The sequence below is a fragment of the Eubalaena glacialis genome, chromosome 8, assembly GCF_028564815.1.
Source record: "Eubalaena glacialis isolate mEubGla1 chromosome 8, mEubGla1.1.hap2.+ XY, whole genome shotgun sequence".
Lineage (NCBI taxonomy): Eukaryota > Metazoa > Chordata > Mammalia > Artiodactyla > Balaenidae > Eubalaena > Eubalaena glacialis.
Window position 1 is genome coordinate 128,340,808 of NC_083723.1, and position 20,611 is coordinate 128,361,418.

Consider the following 20,611-nt stretch of genomic DNA (forward strand, 5'->3'; position numbering starts at 1 on the left):
CCACCTCTTCCCCTGTGTTAGGAGGGTTAAGGGCTGCAAAGCTCACGTAAGAAACGTTCAATTTGAAATGCATACACTTTCGTAGGACATGCCGTGTCCCGTCCCCAATCTGACGGGGCAGCATTGAACCGGGAAAATGCTATGGAAACATCCACAGGGAAACTCTTCCAAACTCTTGTTTGGAGCCTTCAAAAAGTGGGCCATATAACATTAATAATCACGCCTGATTTTTTTTTTCTTTCACTTTTGCCAAAATGAGGTTTTATTTTGAAGGTCGTTTGACAGTAGGGAGACCTAGGATTCGCCGGCTCGGGAGCCAGGGCACGTCTCTGCTCACGCAGTGGTCCTGGTCACCGCTGGTTGCTTCCGCGGAGCTTCTGCACCAAGTAGAGCAGAAACTGCCCCTCCCCCGGCGCCGGCCCCTCCCTCCTCCCGCACCAGCTGAGCCTGCCGCCCAGAGGCCATCCTTTCGGGTCGTTTGGTCCGCAGTTGCCCACCTGGAGGACCCCTCCGGGCGCGTCCCAGTCTGCAGCGCCCCCTGGTCCTCACAGGTGTCGTCCTGGGAACCTGAGGATGGCCTGGGGCCAGAGTGGACGAGGACCGCTGGGGCTGTGGCTCTGCCCCTGCCACGCCGCCCCCTCCGTCCGGCACCGAGCAGCTGGGCAGCTCTGACCACCACACCGGAGACAAGTGCGGCGGGGCGCCCCTGCGCGTAGGAGGCAGTGTGCCCCACTCCTCGCGGACGGAAGAGCTGACGGAGGCCCGGCCGCGGGACGCGGGTGCCCGGGGTCGGGAGGGGCCGGGCAGGGCAGCCCCGTGGACGGCCCTGGCTCCAGGTGGGCCGGAGGGAAGGGCGGCTGCGGAGCTGCGTCTGCCCAGGAGGGCGGGTGGCGGCCCACTTGGTCCTGCTGGTGGATGGGCTCTTCCCCCGCCTGGTGTGCAGAGACGAGACCGGGTTCTGGAGGGTTCGGTGTTTTCTTGTCATCGCGCTGCTCTCTGGGGGGCCCCTCCCCTACCCCGCGGCTGCTCCCTCGGCCCAAGGACAGTCCACCCGGCCCTCGGCGCCCTGCCACCTCACGGAAGAGCCCGGCTCGCTCGGGGGCAGGTTTCCCCGGGGCCCGCCTCCCGCTGGGCCTCTGCAGAGCCCGCTGTGCTTGCCTGGCCTGGGACCTGGGGACAGACCCCCGGGATTGCGGGCTGTCCAGGGGAGGCAGCCGGTGTCCTCAGCCAGGTGACTGCCGTGAGCTTCGGGGACGCCGCAGGCCTGTCACCCCAGGTTGAGAGCAGGGGCCCGGGTCCCACACAGAGGTCTGGGCTGCCGGCCCCCGCCCCGCAGGGCCTGCCCAGAGGCCTTTGGCCACACGGAGAGGGGCTGTCCCTTGGGACTCTTCCCCCCACCCCCGGGAGCCGCTCCTGCTTGGGTTGAAGCCTGGAGCGTCCAGAAGATGCACGGGACCCGCTGGCCTCCTCCCCTCGCCAGGCCCCCGGCCTTGGCCAACAACTGGAGACCACGACAGCCCTGCCTTTACCGCGGAGACGGGGGGGCCTGGCCTGGGGATCCTCCCCAGCCACCAACGTCCAGCCCAGTGCTTTGTAGGGAGGCTGCTAAATACGCGTGTTTTGAAGAAGTGAACGAAAGAAGAGGCTGAGGAGGGGGCGCCCAGGCCCCCGGCCTTTGGAGGAGAAAACTCACGGGGAGGCTGGCGTGGCCCCGTTACCACCCGTCCACAGCTCTGCCATGAGCTGCTTAAGATGTCATGTTTTTTAGTCCTGGTGAAATACAGAGAACATAAAATGGAGCATTTGAACCAGTTTTCATTGTACAGCCCAGGGGCATTCAGCACGGTCACACTGTCCTGCCAGCATCACCGCCATCATTTCCAGCACTTTATCTAATCTTCCCAAACTGTGTCCCCATGAAACATGACTCCTGCCCCTGCCGCCCCCCCCCCCCCGCCCAGGTCCTTCCTTCTGTCTCTGATTCGGTGACTCCAGGACTTCATGTGAGTGGGGCCACACAGGGTTTGTCCTGTGACTGGCTTGACTCACCCAGCATCCACGTTGCCGTGGGCGTCAGATTTCTCGGCTGAATCACATCCCCTGGTGGGTGACCACGGTCCCTGGAGGGGTGGACACTTGGGTCGCTGCCGCTGTGCCGCGTCTGGCCTGCGTCCTGATGTGTAAGCAGCAGAGGGTCCGACCTTTTGGGGAACGTCCCGTCCTCTGGCGAGGCGTGTGCTGTGTCAGCTCCCGCCCCGCACGGTGCCTGGCAAGGCTGTTCTGTTGTCTGGGGGACAGGGGGCAGCCAGAGTGGACGGGCCTATGGAGCATCTCGGGCACCAAGCAAGCCCGAGGCTTGGCAGGAGCCTGAGACACAGGGCTCTTGACTGGGCCCAGCCGGCAGAGCCTCCCCTGCTGGCTGTGGCTCGGGGCCCCTGCCCGGTGCCTGCTGCCTGCGCGCGGCTCCTCAGGCCGCCTTCTCCCCGTTTCGGGCGGTCCTCACGGCAGGCCCCTGACTTCCCCCTGCCCACCTGGAGCTGCTGAGCAAGGCCGGGCAGGGAGGGCGTCCCGGGCCTGCAGCCAGGTGGCTTTGGGTGGACGTGTGGCACCAGGCCCCTTCCTGGGCCCGCCTCCCTGCCCCCTGCAGCTCGCACGGGCCCCATTGCCACTGACCACCCTCGGAGGCCCCCTGGGTTTTCCGTTCACTCGTGCCCGTGCCTGGGCCACCTGGGCACCTCCCCACACCTGCTGCATCCACCTGGCTCTCAGCTGAGTCTGCCTGGGGTGGGGGTGATGGGTGTGGACACCAAAGGCGCCCCAGTGTTGGGTGGCTGCAGGACAGGCCCTGGGGTGGGTGTTAAGGTCTCACCAGGCATGGTTACCGCCGGGGGCCGAGGCCCCCAGCCCAACTAGAGACCCGCTGTTGGTAGAGGCCACGTGAGGGCAGAGGCATAGTCCAGCTCGGCACCTGGACCAGGCGGCTGCCTCGGACCCCACTGCCGGGCGGGCGCCCAGCTTCTCAGGTTGAGCCCAACGCCGTGAATATTTGTTAGAAAATGGCTCAGTGTTTGTTTCATCCGAATTCCCGACTTCTTCCCCAGGAAGACGTGGAGTCATCGACAAGCGGGTCCAGCAACTCTGACCGGAGCCCCAGGGCGGGGGCAGGTTGGCGGGTGAGGCCGCGTTCCCAGCAGCCGGTGTGGATGGATGGCGGGCGCCGGGCGCTGGGCTGGGTGTGGCGGAGACCCCGGTGCTGCGTGCCTCCCCGCCTGGCGCGGCCCTGCCGCTGCGGCTCCCCGACGCCAGGCGGCGGATGCTGCTCATCAGGGCCTGTCGGCAGCCGCCGCGTCAGCGGATTCCTTGCCTCTGTCTCTGGGGTTTTCATAGGTTTCGCTTGATCAACAGCATTCATTCTTAGTGGACAAACAGGATTCAGTCTTGTGGCTTAGAAATTATTGGTTCTCTGGCCAAGTAGCCGTTTAAACAGTGACTGGGTGGCCCTGGATGACCAGGACGATGAATCTGCCTGTTCCTGAGAAAGCTGATGTCGTGCGTGGGTGTCGGCCAGGCGTCTGGGTCTGGAGTGGAGGCAGGCCTGGCAGAAACCCTGGCAGGAGAGGGCGGGGCTGCGGGAAGCGGTGAGTCCCTCAGTCCACCGGCCAGGCCTCCGAAACACTGCCCGTCGCTGGGGCGGCACTCACCAGGCCCCTGCCTCTTTCCTTGTTCTCCCTTGAGCCCAGGTCGGGGTCCGCCCGCCCAGAGGGGGAGCGTGTGGCTTCCCAGGGCTGGCGCTGCGATGCCCCCGGGATGTGTCACCCAGGTGCTCTGGACTCCTGGCCGTCAGGTGCCTGGCTGTGTCCTTGTCCTTTTACAAAGGAGACCACAGGCTCCAGGATGTCAAATATGGTCCCTGATGTCCACAGAGAGAGGAGAGGTGGGCTCTGAGCTATGTCTGTTTGACGTGAGGTTTATGCCCCGACCCACCTGGTCGTGCTCAGCCAAGACCAGAGGTGTTTCGTGCAAAGCTGGGCCAGCTCGCCTGTCTTCAGGGTGGCTGGGGAGACAGCCTCCCCGAAGCATCGTCACCTCTTCACGATTCCCTTCCGGGCGGGAGTGGTTCTGGGGGTCTTGAGCCACCTGCCCTGCCTGTGATGTCGCCCACCAGGCCTCCCCACTGGGTGACGCCCAGATAGGCGGCCTGGGCTTTATCAACCCAACTCGGGTGCTTTGAGGGTGAAAAGGGCTCAGGACTAACTTCGCCAGGGTGTCGGGGGTGTGTGCCTGGCTCCAGGCACCTCATGTACCAGTTGCCAGGGAGCTGAGCATCCTGAGTTCTATTCGGCTTTTACTTTTTTAACTTGGTAGTAGGGAGATTTTCCTACAGAAAAGTAGCTAGATTTGACAGTCGTGTGTGGGTGTGTGATTTGCAGACCATTTTAAAGTAAATCAAACACTTTGTTCTTAAATACTTCATATGCATCTCTAAAAATATCATTCTTTACACAACCTCAATACCATTATCACACCTCAGAAAATTAACAGTAATTCCCCAATGCCACCAAACTCCCAGTCATTTTCAAAATGATTTTTATAATGTTTTAAAACCATGCTTCACTCAAGACCACATCCTCCTTTGTGGTTATGTTGCCTAACTCTGCATTCTTACCTTTTATGATGAGAAGTCTTCATCACATGCAGTGTATATATGAATGGACAGAGTACGTGGCACCTGTCGGTCTGTCTGGTCCAGATCCTCCCTTCAAAGCCTGGACATCCTCTCCTTTTGCCTCTGAGTATCCACCACGGTCTCCCTCTGTGTGCTCAGCTGGAATTCTATGAAGGCGGATTTTCCCGAGCCCACTCTGGGACCCTGAAGTACAGTTTGTACAGAAAAGACCTGATAAGTGCGGTGTCTTTTCCCTATTTTTCAGACCTCAGAATAATGCTTGTTTTCTGACTTCCTCCTCGGACACCCAAGGTGACCAGTTACTTTCTCTTTTTAGTCTCAGATATCTTTCCTGTGTTTGGTCCATTGAAGCCGTTCTCAGGAACGGGCAGATTCATCGTCCTGGTCACCCAGGGCCACCCAGTCACTGTTTAAATGGCTACTTGGCCAGAGAACCCAGGGCGCTCTGGGTGATTGTGAGGGATACGTGCATTTAACCAAGGGTCATCCCAGGACTCAGAGTAACTCTGGGGTGCTGGGCTAGGCCTGGTGTGTGTGTGTGAGTGACAGAGACAGAGACTGAGGCAGAGACGCCGCAGGAAGCTCTGGCCTGTGGACTGCCTTCCTCAGGAGGGCACCATGGTCCCCCGCAGAGACCGCAGAGGGCTGGGGTGCTGTGCTGTGAGAGGGAGGTCCATTTGTTATCAGGGCCCTGAGATGTTAAAATCCTTTGGGAAAAGCTCACAGGGCTGAACGGATGGGATGAGAAGACAACACGGCCTCTCCCGTGACCCAGAGTAGCCCAGGTGGGAGGAATTGCAGGCTTAACTTCCAGTGACCAGCAGAGACCAGGCCCAAGGCTGCCCTTCTTCCTTCCTGGGCCGGCTTCTGCCGCCAGCTCCTTCCAGATTCCCACGGCCGTTGGTCGTGGAGGAGAGGCCACCAATGGTGATTGGTCCACCCACCCACCCCCATCATCCATCCATCCATCTATCATCCATCCATCATCCATCCGTCCATCCATCCATCATCCATCTTACATCCATCCATCATCCATCCATCCATCATCCATCCATCATCCATCCATCCGTCCATCTTCCTTCCATTATTCATCCATCATCCATCCATCCATCATCCATCCATCCGTCCATGTTCCTTCCATTATTCATCCATCATCCATCCATCCATCCATCTTCCTTCCATTATTCATCCATCATCCATCCATCCGTCCATCTTCCTTCCATTATTCATCCATCATCCATCCATCCATCCGTCCATGTTCCTTCCATTATTCATCCATCATCCATCCATCATCCATCCATCCATCCATCTTCCTTCCATTATTCATCCATCATCCATCCATCCGTCCATCTTCCTTCCATTATTCATCCATCATCCATCCATCCATCCGTCCATGTTCCTTCCATTATTCATCCATCATCCATCCATCATCCATCCATCCGTCCATCTTCCTTCCATTATTCATCCATCATCCATCCATCCATCATCCATCCACCCATCATCCACCCATCATCCATCCATCCATCATCCATCCATCATCCTTCCATCATCCATCCATCCACCCATCATCCATCCATCATCCATCCATCCATCCATCCATCCATCCATCCATCCATCCATCATCCTTCCATTATTCATCCATCATCCATCCACCCATCATCCATCCATCCATCCATCCATCCAGGGCATACCAGTCATGCGTCTGGCGTGTGCAGGCTTGTTGGGGGCACAGCTGTACGAGCTGCAGCCTGCCCTGCAGATGGGACCACAGGCAGGAGGAGTCAACCCCGGTCCTGCCTTCTCAGGCCCCATCCCGGCAGGGGGCTCAGACAATGCAAGAGGAGTTCCGAGGAGGGGCATCTGCTGCCGGGGGGCTGAAGGAGTGTTGTCGGTGGGTGTCGGTGTGTGGAGGCGGGCAGATGGTCCAGGTGAGAACTTGTGGGAAGGAGGGTCTGGGCCAAGTAGGACGGGGGACAGTGGGGTGGGGGAGCCAGGTCGGGGCAGCTTCCAGGACAACCAGAGTTTGCGCTCGGCACTGAGCCCAGCAGAGCAGGCCTGGCCTGAACACGGCCGGCCGGAGGAGAAGGCGCTGGGCTGACTTCTGCCACCTCCCTAGGCTCATGCTGCCTGCCGATGGGCCAGCGATGGGCCTGCCCTGAGGACCACGTCCGCCCATGGTGGGCAGGGCAGGCTCGCCCCATAAAAGCCCCTCCCAACGTCAGAGCAGGTACTTTGAGCTCAGGCTTGAGTTTGGACCACGGACGCAGCAGGAACCGGGGATGGGGGGGGCAGGGGGCGACAGGGTGACTTCCCAGGTGCCCGCTGGCTCTTGCAGGAAATGGCCGCTGCTTCAGGACTGCCGCCATCTGTGTCTTCTGGCAGCCTTGAAGTTGCCACCTGTCAATTGATGGATCATTTGTCACTTGACAGGGATCACCTCTCACCTGACAGGACCACCTGTCACCTGGCAGCTCACCCCTGGCTCCAGGTGCGAGTCCTGCCCCCAGCCCCCTCTCCTCGGCCGTCATCCTTGGACGCTGCGAGAGATGCCCTCTCCCCACCATCTCGTCCACCCTCGAGCGGCACTGAGCAGGCCTGGAGGACGCTTGCACAGGAGAGGAGTCCAGGGGGAGAACTGGGATGTGGGGCAGCACCGAGGACGACCGCCGGGCAGAGCAGCCCGGGCACGGGACCAGTCAGGCCACGAGCATCCTGCAGCCCATGGCCACAGCTGACTGCCTGGCCCCGCTGCCCAACTCCCGGAGACCCCACGTCCCGGCAAGGGGGTCCACGTCCCAGCCCGGAACCTGTGAGGAAATCGGGTCTTTGCAGACGCCGTCCATCTAGCTAAGGATCTGGTCTTGCGGGCTACGGTGGCCCCAGTGCAGGGGTTGGCGTCCTGTAAGACAGGGAGGATGCCTGAGGCTCAGACATGCTGGGAGGAGCCCGGGCAGGAGCTGGGGGCATGGCCGCCACAGTCTGGGTCACACCCTGGCCCCATCCATCCATCAGTCCATCCATCCATCCGTCCATCTATCCATCCATCGCCTGCGGACGCTGCTCTGGGAGATTCAGCTTAGGATGCGGTTTCTGTGATGTAGCCCTTCAGCATCTCAACTTAAAAAACCCACATCAAATATTTTCTGAAGATTCCCGTGTGTCTGTGCAGTTTGGAGGGAATTTTTCCTTATCCAGGGTCTTCAAGGAGAAAGGTCCGCGTGGCAAGATGGTCTTTTATGGCGCAATATTTTCTGTGGCCACAGGAGGGCGACTCCATAAAGGAAAACAGAACTGGGGGCAGGAGCCCCACTTCTGCCCCCTCCCACATGCACCTGCGCATGCCTGCACACGCGTGCACACAGGCACACATGGTAGAGTAAATCGGTCGTCCTTAAACTTTAATAATGTTGAAGTTAATCGAAGCTAAAGTGAGTTGGAGGGGGAGGGGACCAGAGTGGTTTCCTCTCTCCTCGGTGGAATAAAATAGCTTTACTGGAGAGCTGGAAGCTTTTCTTGTTCAACATTTACCATCTAGTCTCATCATGTTATAAATAACACGTCAACGGATTCACAAGAACACAACTTTAAAAGATAAAATTAGGCTCTACCAATAGCTCCAGATTTTTTTCCTGTACTCACACGCCAAGAACATTTCTACATCTTTCACTCAAATAACATCTGACAAACAGTAATTTGTAGTTTCCTGAGCTAATAGAGAAAAATAAAATCTGTTGTTAATATTTCTAGCACCTTCTGGCTAAAATAATCCCATGACCTGCTGAAGCCTGCACTGGTCCCCCACTAGTAGGTGATGGGGAGGAAACGTCAAGCCTGCCCAAACTTGCACCAGAGCCCGGCCATCCCGGCTGCCTGGGAGCAAATGGGAGGCATTGAATCTCTGCCCTTGAAAAAAACCCATCTTAGAATTTTTTAAAAAATTTTTATTGGAGTATAGTTGCTTTACAATATTGTTAGTTTCTGCTGTACAGCAAAATGAATCAGCTATACGTATATAATCTTTTTTGGATTTTCTTCCCATTTAGGTCACCACAGAGTATGGAGTAGAGTTCCCTGAGCTATACAATAGGTTCTCATTAGTTATCTATTTTATACATAGTATATATGTACGTAGTGTATATACGTCAATCCCAATCTCCCAATTCATCCCACCCCCCCTTCCCCCTTGGTAGCCATACGTTTGTTCTCTTTGTCTGTGTCTCTGTTTCTGCTTCGTAAATAAGATCGTTTGTCCAATTTTTTCAGATTCCACATATATGTGTTAATAGACGATATTTGTTTTTCTCTTTCTGACTTACTTCACTCTGTATGACAGTCTCTAGGTCCATCCAGGTCTCTACAAATGACCACTTTCGTTCCTTTTTATAGCTGAGTAATATTCCATTGTATATATGTACCACATCTTTATCCATTCATCTGTCGATGGGCATTTAGGTTGCTTCCATGTCCTGGCTATTGTAAATAGTGCTGCTGGGAACATTGGGGTGCGTGTGTCTTTTTGAATTATGGTTTTCTCTGGGTATATGCCCAGTAGTGGGATTGCTGGGTCGTATGGTAGTTCTATTGTTAGTTTTTTAAGGAACCTCCATACTGTTCTCCAGAGTGGCTGTATCAATTTACATTCCCACCAACAGTGCAGGAGGGTTCCCTTTTCTCCACACCCTCTCCGGCATTTATTGTTTGTAGATTTTTTTGATGTTGGAGAATCGTTTTTGAAGCTCTTGATGCGAACATGCAGCTGTTTCATTTTACAATGAGTCATTTCTCCAAGGTGTGGTTTAACTTCCTAATAACTAGTGGAAGTCTTCCTGTCCCCTAAGCGTGATGTGACACTTTGTGACGTCAAAGAGGGTGACATCTAGTGTCCCCTGTCCTCTACTCCCTACCAGACTGTTATTGAAACTGAGGTGAAAAACAGGCTGACGGAGGAAATAAAACAAAGGGGAAGAAGGCAGCGGCCAAACCCGAACTGCCCCAATCCTGATAACACCCATGAGAAGTCATCGCCCCTCCCCGTCGGTCCCCATTTAAAATGCACAGGGGGGAATTTGAAATACGTGCTGTGCTCTGACATGCCTGCTGCAGCCTCTTCCTCAAAACAACCCCCCTGATCCAAACTCGGACCTGAGAAAACCTCCGGGGTCACCAGCCAGTCTAGGAAACGACATCCTTCTAATAGATTGGCTTCCATTTTGATGCAAGTCAATTGATTTATGTGACTCCTTTGTGAGCTTCAGTCTTAGGCTTAAAGGGTTTATTGTTTGCGTTGCAAGGACAGCGTATGACAGTAAGCGTGGGATTTCAAGTGTCCTTCTCTGTAGTTGTAAAAACCTCGCGTCAGTCGGGGGCTGGGAGACTTTTCCGACACCACACCCCAGCCGAGGCTCCAATCAGACGTTTAGAGGGCGGCTGTAACAGTTACATTGCCCTATCATCCAGGTTTAGGAACTAGGAAATACAGGCATGGTCTAGAAGAATTCACCTCTCCACCCCTTTTATGTGCTCTTAAATCTACTTTCTTTTCATTTTTAGCTGCATTGACAAATACTTTGCTGTAAGTCCAAGCTTCTTGGGAGAATATAAATATTAGTCAGATCTGCCAGCTAAATACCTTTCATTAGAGCCAGGCAACCAATTTCATTTCAGAGTAAGAGGCTGCCTGCAGATTTCTGGAATTCTATTTTTTATATACGGTCTCTACCGCTTACATATTTTTAATGCAATGTCTGTTGTCCAATCAGAATAACAGGACCGACCCGGTGCTGATTACCCGGTGGAAGTGAGTTTCCTCGCGTGTGGGTCTCACCTCCGGCTGTGCCATGGATTTGCCAGAACTGACATTATGATCTCCTCAGCACAGTTTATATTTATCACAACCAGTTTAGAAAGAGTTGGAATTAATTAGGGAATGTTTCAAATGTCAAATCGTTAAATGAAACTGTAAAAAGTAAATTGTGGTCTTTGGCAAGCAAGTATTTCATAAAATAAGATCCCTGGAATGAAATGGTCATTGCTCTGAAATATATAGTTTTATTACCACTTTTAGGGACACGGATTAAAAATCCAAGAGTTTTAGATTTGATACGAATAGTGATGTCTTATAGCTGCCACAGGAAATCATGGGGTTTGATGTCTAAGACATCACCAGAGACTCGAGGACGTATTCAGTCAAAACGTGGTGTAGTTAAGGGTGTGTGTGCGCGTGGGGGGCGCCTGCCAGTTGTTCTTTGCATTTTAAAAGTCATTTACAAAGCGTTCAGAATGATAGATAATGTAGAAAATATTGAAAGCTGAAGTTAACAAATACAGGAATCTTCTTTGAAATAAATAATCAAGCTGCTGGGAGGTGACCTGGGGCGTCCAGCAGGAGGGACGCTGCCTGTACACCGGCTGCCTCGCCTTTGTCACCTGCCATCTGTGGTGACTAATGAGGACCACGGGTACCAACAACTTCAGAAATTCCCCCAAACTGAGAATGTTGTCTCCTTCCTAAATGTGGTTCTGATGACACAGAAACAGTTTGTGTTTCGATGCGTTGATGTTACAGCGAACAAGCTGTGACAAACGAGTCTGTCGGGGAGCACTCACGGTTTTTCTCTTTTTTTTCTGGTTGTTTTTGTTGAAAACACTTCTTTTTTCAGTGTGGAAGGAGCTGGTAAGGAGGTATGAACAGCCAGCGTCTGTAAAAGCGTCTGCTGGTCTTGAAGCCGGGAGCCAGGACGTGAATGTTTGCTGGATGGTGCACACGGTCCGGGGGCGGCAGGGGCCCCGAGGCATTTCACAGAAATGCAGACAGACGAGGCTGAAGCCAAGAAGCCCTCCTCACGGTCAGAGGGAGAACTTCTGTCCCTGGGGGGCAGCGTGCAGACTTCTACGTGGAGACCGTAAAGCCCTGGCGTGCAATCATGTCTGTGATCAAATCTGTCTGGTTGGTCCGAGCCGACGGCCGCAGCTGAAATCAGTCCACTTTTTTTTTCTAATTATATATTTATTTATTTATTTTTGGCTGTGTTGGGTCTTCGTTGCTGCGCGCAGGCTTTCTCTAGTTGTGGCGAGCGAGGCCTACTCTTCATTGCAGTGCACAGGCTTCTCACTGCGGTGGCTTCTTGTTGCAGAGCACGGGCTCTAGGCGCACGGGCTTCACTAGTTGTGGCACGTGGGCTCAGTAGTCGTGGCTCGCGGGCTCTAGAGCGCAGGCTCAGTAGCTGTGGTGCACGGGCTTAGTTGCTCCCCGGCATGTGGGATCTTCCCGGACCAGGGCTCGAACCCGCGTCCCCTGCATTGGCGGGCGGCTTCTTAACCACTGCGCCACCAGGGAAGCCCTCAGTACACTTTCATGTACGAAGTTCTCACGCTCCTCGGGGGTCAGCCCGACACTGGCCTTTGGCTGCGTGAAGTGAGCAGGTGGGGGAAGCGCACTGCAGACAGCATGCCGTTGCCATAGGGAACCGTGGTCCCGGCGTGGTCACTGCTGGATGGTTCCGGAGGCTTCTCTCTGAGATGGAGAAGCAGGACCGGGCTGACCTCCAGGCCCTTGCTTTACCGCGGCGTCTCTCGCTGCACTGCTGCCTGGACGAGAGGCGCCCACAGCCCCTGCCGGTCCCAGCCCGTGTCCGCGTGTCTCGTGCACGCACACGCAGTCACGCGTGTTACACATCCAGACGTGCTGCCCTCAGAGCCGCCCCCTTGGGAGGGGATGTTTACCCGCTGATGCACAGGGAAGATGCTTTGGGGGGCCATGGGGGGCTCTGCGCTTTGGTGAGAGTGCTTGGTCCTGGGGACAGCCAGGAGCTCATCGGGGGGGCCTGGCGCGTGGAGGGGGGGTGCAGCCGGATCGCGGCCGGGAAGTGGCCGGGAGTCACGTCCGGATGAGCCGCTGGCGCCGTGGGCGCTGGTGGGGGGGGCCCGTGAGAGGGAAGAAGAGATCTGACCCGACCTGATCAGCCACAACACTGGCTTCTCCAAGGCGGTCCCTGAAGTGGGAGCCCACAGTGCCCTGTGTCCCGTGTCCACCATCCGCCACGAGGGGCCACTTGTGCAGGAGAGCACATCCTGGTGAGCGCCAACAGGCGACAGACGTTAACTTGATGTGTCACAGTCGTGGCTCAAAGGTTCAGCTACACGCGTGTGCGCGCACACACACACACACACACACACACGTGCTCTCGCTCCCAGTGACTCTGACTCTTCCCCCGGCACAGGGTCTGGAGCCGCTCTGCCCACCAGGGAGCCCCCGTCACAGCATCCTGTCTGGAGACCAGCTCAGCCTCACTCGTCCCAACCTTCCTGAGTCCTCATTTACCTTCACAGACGGTCTGGGCCAAAGAGAGGTGAGGAGAGCCCCCGGCAGGGCGCCCCGGGGGAAGTGACTGCAGGGCTGGACGCTGGCCTGGCCTGCAGACCCTGGTGGGGGGGACAGGTGAGGTGCCATGGCCAGTGTCCGGCGCCCCGGGCGCCCCGGGCTCGCGGCAGCTGGGAAGCCAGGTGGCCGCTGGCTGGCCTTGGAGCGAGGCCTGGCCCAGGGGGTTAAAACCCTTTTCATGGAGGAGCGATACCCACGCCAGAAGTGCCCTCAGCAAGGGTGTTACGGTGACTTTTCACGCCCGCACAGCCAGCACCCGGCCACCCCCCCCGGCTCCCGTGGGATTGCCGTCCTGACGTCTGCCCGCGCCCCTCGCTGCGTGAAGCTCACGCTCACACCCACACGTGTGCCCCTCGCAGGCCTGTGGGTGAGGAGTCGGGGCGCGGCTGGGCCGGCGGGCGCGTGGCGTCTAGGTGTCCAGGAGGAGGGCGCCAAGGCCGTGGCTGGTCCCATTCCGCAGCCCCAGGACGGGGGCCCCACTTGGCCCCCAGCGGCCCCCGGCTAGCTGGCCTCGACCTCCCTGCCTCTGCTCCTGCCTCCCCCCACCCCAGCCAGAGGAGGCCGTCGGCCTTCCAGGGGAGCGTCCTCGCCCCTCCCGTCCGCAGAGCAGAGGCCCTCTGCCTGGGGTCCGCAGGCTCCGGCGCTCAGTAGTGGACGTCTCTGGGGGCGTTATGCCGTCACCACCGCTATGTCCCCGTGTTCGGTCACTGCCAGGGGCGCTGCACACGTTCCCAAGTGTCACTTGGTGGAGACGGGACTCCTGCCGGGCGTCGCCTGGGGGTGGGCGTCCCGTCCCCCGTCCTGGGCAGTCACTGCAGTGGGGAAGCGGGGGCCCGGATGGAGCGGCGTGGGCGCCGGAGGACTCGGGGGGGGGCGGAGGAGCGGGGGGCCGGGCCCGAGGGACCCACGTGTGGCCTTCGTCAGCCGGCTGCGGGCAGCCCTGCACTCTCCTTCTGCCCCTTTGGAAAGTGTAATGAGAGAGAGAGAGAGAGAGGGAGAGAGAGAGAGAGAGACGGGGGGCGGGGGGGAGAGAGAGAGAGAGAAAGAGAGAGAGAGAGAGACAGGGAGAGAGAGAGGGAGGGGGAGAGAGGGGGGGAGAGAGAGAGAGAAAGAGACAGCGGGGGTGGGGGGAGAGAGAGGGAGATAGAAAGAGAGAGAAAGAGGGAGAGGGAGAAAGAGAGCGAGAGAGGAAAATAGAGAGAGAGAGAGAGAGAAAGAGACAGAGGGAGAGAGGGATGGAGAGAGAGAGGAAGATGGAGAGAGAAAGGGAGAGAGAGGAAGATGGGGAGAGAGAGAGAGGGGGAGGGGGGGAGAGAGGGGGTGACTACAGGACCCGAGGCTGGGCTTGGTGGGTCAGGTGGCCGGGAAGAAGCCTCTGCACCCCTCTTTGCTCATGAACTGTGGATGCCACCAAGGGGGCACCCAGCGTCCCCTGGCGGAGATACCCACACGTTTCGGTGTCCTGTAGGGGCGCGCCCGCCAGCTGCCCCCTTTCCATGGGTGCTGCCTCCCCCGGACTCATGGGTGCCCTGAGAGCAAGAGCTTGCACACAGGGTCAGAGCTTGAAGGAGGCTGTCCCGAACTTCAGATGAAGGTGGCCTGGTCATTGGTGAAGCCAGCAGGGTATGTCTGTGGGGAGACCGGGCCCCTGGAGCCCACCTGAGGACACGGGCCAGCACAGCCATCCCCGTGAGCGGGTTCAAAGCAGAGGGGCCTGGAGAGTGCCCTGGCTGTACCGTGTCCCCCAGTTTCTGTGTCGAGGCCCTGACCCCCGTCGGGCCTGTAGGGAGGTAATGAAGGTGAAGTGGGGTTGTAGGCTGGGGCCTGATCCCCCAGAGTTGGTCTCCTCCTGAGAAGAGAGACGCCACTGTGTGCACGCAGGGATGACCACGTGGGGACCAGGGAGGGTGGCCGTCTGCGAGCCCAGGGGAGAGCCCTCGGGGGGCAGCCGGGCACTAGATGGGAGATGCCGGTCCTGTCCTTCCGGCCGCCTGGCCCGTGGGGTGCGTTAGGGCAGCCCTCGCCGGCTGATATGAGAGCCCGGGGCCGCGGCTGAGGCCTGGGCAGGTGCTGTCGGGAGGAACTAGTTCAAACTTTGACTCCATCTGGGTTCTTCCTGCTTCTTATGCTGAGGCCCCAGGGGTGGATGGAAGGAGAGATTAGAGTATTTCTAATTATTTAAAATTTTCTTTTTAAAAGCTGATGCTGTTCAATAATTAACTTTCTCTAGATCCTGCTGTTCCCTACATGGAAAATTAGAGGCCAATGAAAGTGTTGAAAAGAAAGCAAGATCAGCAACAATGAAACCCATCCAGCGAGCCCCCTCCAGGTTACCCGAGCGAGGCTCCCCCATCGGGTCCCAGGCCCTGGTCCCCTGGGGCATCCAGTCTGGGCGGACACCTGCCCTGGACGTGCTCTGCCCAGGCCGCGCCGCCTGGACCTTGCGCCTTCACACCTAGACCTCAGCTTGCAGGGCTCTAGCCGGGCGGGGGCCCCTCAGGGAAGCAGAGAAAACCCCCGGGCACATGGAGCTCGGTAGCTGGCAGCCCCCTGCTGACGGCCGACCACTCATTTCAGCGTCTGGCACGGAGCTGGCCCAGAGCAGGGCTTTTAATGAGTGTTTGGACACCAGAGACCTGCCCTTGTGTCCACACCAGAGGTAAAGCAGATGGAATCTTTTTCTTTTTCTGGCAGCGCCGTGTGGCTTGCGGGATCTTAGCTCCCTGACCAGGGATCAAAGCTAGGCCCACTGCCTTGGAAGCAGGGGGTCCCAACCCCTGGACTGCCGGGAATTCCCAAAAGCAGGTGGAATCTGGATGGCCACTTGATCCAACCTCGGTGTGTCCAGACCGAAGGCTGGCCTCTTGGTCCTGGCACCCAGCCTTTCTGCTGAGGCCTCCTCTGTCCTTTCAGGGCCTCGGTCTCTCCACGTCCACACACCTCGTTCCTCCTTCGAAGTCCCTGACAGTTTAGATGAGCAGGACGTTGGCTACAGGGCACGTTGTCCCTGCCCAGAAGTCCAATCTAGCTCCACCTGCCAGGAAGGCAGAGGTGAGTCCGACCAAGCCTGAGGCTTCCTGGTCATGTGACAAAAGGGCGCTGGTTCCTGCTGGTTCCTGCTGGTTCGGGCACCCCTGCCCGTGCTGGCACACAGGGAAAGCTCATCCCCTGCTGCTTGTGTTCTAGTGGCAGAAATGAAACTGTTTTGGCTATCCTGGGTCCCTTGAAATTTCATATGAATATTAAATCAGCTTCTCATTTTCTACAAAGATATCAGCTGGGATTCTTACAGGGATTGCATCAAATCTGTAGATGAGTTTGGAGAGAATTGTCATTGTAACAATATTATGTCTTCTGATCCATGAACGTGGGATGCTTTCCATTTATTTAGACCTTTAGTTTCCTGCAACAATGTTTTGTAGTTTGAGAGTGTAAGTTTTGCATTTTTTTGTTAAATGTATTCCTAAGTATTTTATTCTTTTAATGATATTATGAATGGAATCATTTTCTTAATTTCATTTTCAGATTGCTCATTGCAGTTGTACAGAAATACAATTGATTTTTGCATATTGATCTTGTATCCTACAACCTTGTTGAACTCATTCATTAGTTGTAATACTTTTTGAGTGATTCCTTAGGGTTTTCTATGTTCAAGATTATGTCATTTGCAAATAGAGTTTTATTTCTTCCTTTCCAGTTTGGATGCCTCTTATTTCTTTTCTTGTCATATTACCCTGGCCTGACCCTCCAGCAGGACGTTCAGTATTGGCAGTGAGAGTGGACTCCTGTGTCTCATCCTGGTCTTAGGAGGGTAGCCTGCAGCCTTTCACCACGTGTGATATCAGCTGTGGGTTTTTTCTAGATGTCCTTTATCAAGTGGAGGAAGTTCCCTTGCATTCCTAGTTGTTTTTTTTTTTTTTTTGAGTATTTTTATCATGAAAGGGTGTTGGTTTTTGTCAAATGCTTTTTCAGTAAATAAGATGATCATGTGATTTTTGTTTTTAATTCTGTTCATCTAATGTGTTACATTAATTGATTTTCGGATGTTAAACCAATCCTGTGTTCCTGGGATAAACTCCACGTGGTCATGGGGTATGATTCTTTTTCTATGTTGCTGGATGTGGTTTACTAGTATTTTGTTGAGGATTTTGTTGTCCATATTCAGAAGAGATATTGATTTGTAGTTTTCTCGTGCTATCTTTGTCTGGTTTTGGTATCAGGGTAATACGGACTTCATAAAATGAGGCATATTCATAAAATAAGTCTCCCAATCTGTGAAGTGTCTAGAATTTTGCTGGGGAGTCGACATGAAGTGTGCAGGTCCTAGAATCTTCAAGCCAGCTTTTTGGCTTTGAGTTTCCATTTGCAGATTAGCTTTGTTAACTTGCAAAGACTTCCAGAGTGAATTTAGACTGAAATATTAGAACTTTGACCGTTGGAGGTGCTACCTTTCACCTCATGTCCAGTGAAATATTTAATTAATGAATGAACGAGCTCCCTACCCTCCTCTGCAAATTCCAGGGTGGTCAGAACTCCATTCACTCTCCCAACTTTTTGAGACTTCTCCCAAACTGAAATTCCATGTCTGCTAGATGCCTGTTTTTCACGCTTTTAGTGCTACTACTAATGCCTCATGGTCACTCAGCACTTGCTGTCTGTAAACCTCTTGCACACGTGACCTCGTTTGATCTTCACAAAAACCTCTGCAGGCGCACTTCACTGCCTCCGTTTTCTGGATGAGGAAACTGGAGATGGCGTGTGACCTGCCACCGCCCCTGTGACATTGGGTTGGGGGGGGGACTTGCTGGACCGTCTGCACTCAGCTGGGGCTGGCCCACAGCTGCCCCCGTCTCCGCCCTTGTCACCCACCCCTCTGCCTGCTCTGCTCAGAGCTCTGGGCCGCCGGAGGACGACCGTGTCCCTTAGGAGGAGGAAGCACGGACGCTACTGAGGCTTCCTTGGCAATTTGTTCTTTAATCAAAACCATCACAATTTGCGGCTCCATCTTGATTACGCCTCTCCCGCGGGCACCCCTGATTCCCTGCCTCATCCTTGATTTTTTATTTAATTTTTTCCCACTCTTCGTTCTGATTTCTAGGTCAGAGACTTTGAGACTCATTCTTGCTTCAAGTGGGCTTGGCGATTCTGCCCGGTGTGAGCTTGTTCCTGAGGGCGAGGGACGGGGGTGTCCGGAGGGGCAGTGGGTGGCCCCCGCAGTGCAGGCCAGGGGACTGGGCGCTGTCCTCCTTGACCTCTCTCTCTCTTTTTTTTTAATAAATTTATTTATTTTTATTTTTGGCTGCTTTGGGTCTTTGTTGCTGCGTGTGGGCTTTCTCTAGTTGCGGCGAGCGGGGGCTGCTCTTCGTTGCGGTGCACGGGCTTCTCATTGCGGTGGTTTCTCTTATTGCAGAGCACGGGCTCTAGGCACGCGGGCTCAGTAGTTGTGGCTCGCGGGCTTAGTTGCTTCTCGGCATGTGGGATCCTCCCGGACCAGGGCTCGAACCCGTGTCCCCTGCATTGGCAGGCAGATTCTTAACCACTGCGCCACTAGGGAAGTCCCTCCTTGACCTCTCTTGAACCCTAACCCCTGCTGAGCCAAGGGCCGGGGGTCATGTTCTCAGCTTCCCTGGCCCAGCCAGGCTTACCCAGGATGCTGGGAGGCCCTTTACATGGCCCTGTCCCGGGTGGCCGTGGGAAGTGGGGTCTAGGATCCCAGCATCCGCCTGTCTTGGGAGGAAAGTCTCCTGGGGCCTCCGGTCCTGATGCAGGAAGGCTTCCTCCTGCGCCCCCGGGGTCCACTCTGAGGGAAGTGGGAGGAGAGAGAGGACAGGACCCAGGACTGTCCTGCGCGGTGCGTCCCCCTTTGTGCCTTTGAAGGAAGAAATCAGCGTCTGCATCACCGGTCACATTGCCGCCCGTGAGCAGGGTCAGCGAGGGTCGCTTCCCCTCTTGGGAGGGGGGACGGTGTTGTCTGACACCCTTTTCCTCTCCTTTTGGAGGAGGCGCTGACAGGGGGTCACCACCAGCCTCTTTCTCCGACTGGGATATTACCCCAAGGCTACTTTTCCTTAGCAGAATCTGAAGGGTGGTAAGGCCATGGGGCGCTTGATGGGCCCGTGCCGAGATCCAAGGCCCCCGGTGACCCGCTTTCCTCCTTCTGCCACAGCCCCCGCCCCGTTGGTTCCCAGTCCTTCTGAAAGCCCCAGCGTCCGCCAGAAGCTGCTCTCGCCACCCCCCTACCAGGCCATAATCTCTGGAACTTTCTGACGGAGGCAGGTTTCCTCACGCCCAGCCCTTGGTTAACAGCACACCCCCCATCACACAAATGCTCATTCAGGAGAAGCTGGAAAGCACAGGAAAGTTGGAGGAAGGCTGTAAGAATCATTAATCACCCATCACTGAGAGATCAGTGTCGTAAAAGCTTTAGAATATTTCCTTCCTGTTCTCTGACTAGTTCACAGATTTTGAGTGCGTACAGCTTTCATTAGAAACAAAAGTGAAATCCTCACATAGACACAGTTTTGAGTCCTTCCTTCCCACTTAATAGTATGTGCCCTGGTCATTTTTCATGTCATCAACACTTTTCAAGACATCATTGAAATAGCTATAGAGCCTTCCATCCTTTAGAGGTGTTACAGTGTGCTTGGTTCTTGTTTTTTTATTTTTAAATTTTTATATTGAAGTATAGTTGATTTACAGTGTGTTAGTTTCTGGTGTACAGCACAGTGATTCAGTTATAGATATACATATACATACATATATATACTTTTTCAGACTCTTTGCCCTTATAGGTTATTACTAAATATTGAGTATAGTTCCCTGTGTTATATAGTAGGTCCTTGTTAATTATCTATTTTATATACAGGAGTGTGTATCTGTTAATTCCAAATGCCAAATTTACCCCTCGCCCCCCCCCCCCCCACCCCGCCCCTTTGGTGACCATAGTTTGTTTTCTGTCTGTGACTCTGTTTCTGTTTTGTATATGAGTTCATTTGTGCTTGGCTCTTGTTAAAGCTCAACATGGAAACAACTCTGAACATGGCCAGTTGTCCCAGAAACGTACTTCCAAGACGGCAGCTACACGCCCTGCTGGCCCCCTCTCTGGCCCACAAGGCTGCGGACGTGATCATCTCGAGGCACTGGATGTGTGTGCATGCGTGTGTGTGTATCTGCGCGTGTGTGTGCCTGTACGTGGTGTGTGTGCATGTGTGCACGTGCTCGCGTGCCTGAGATCAGACACGGGCGCAGAGCTGGCGACACAGAAGTCCTTGCCTGCTTCTCTCTGGGGGCAGGAGGGTCCAGGCTTGTCTGGACACATGTCACAGCCACTAAAAGCCGACGGAGGTGATACACGGCCACAGAGTCCCCTTGGGACGGAGGCCACCGGGCACAGCTGAACTGGGAAGGGTCGGGGGCCGTGCCGTGGTTGCCAGTCCTGCAGACTGTGGATGAGCAGCTCGAACTGGGCAGCAGAAGCCCTGCTGTTTCCCGTTTGCCGTCACCGGGTGGAAGGGGGCAGTGGTGACTTTGGCTGCGAGCAGTTT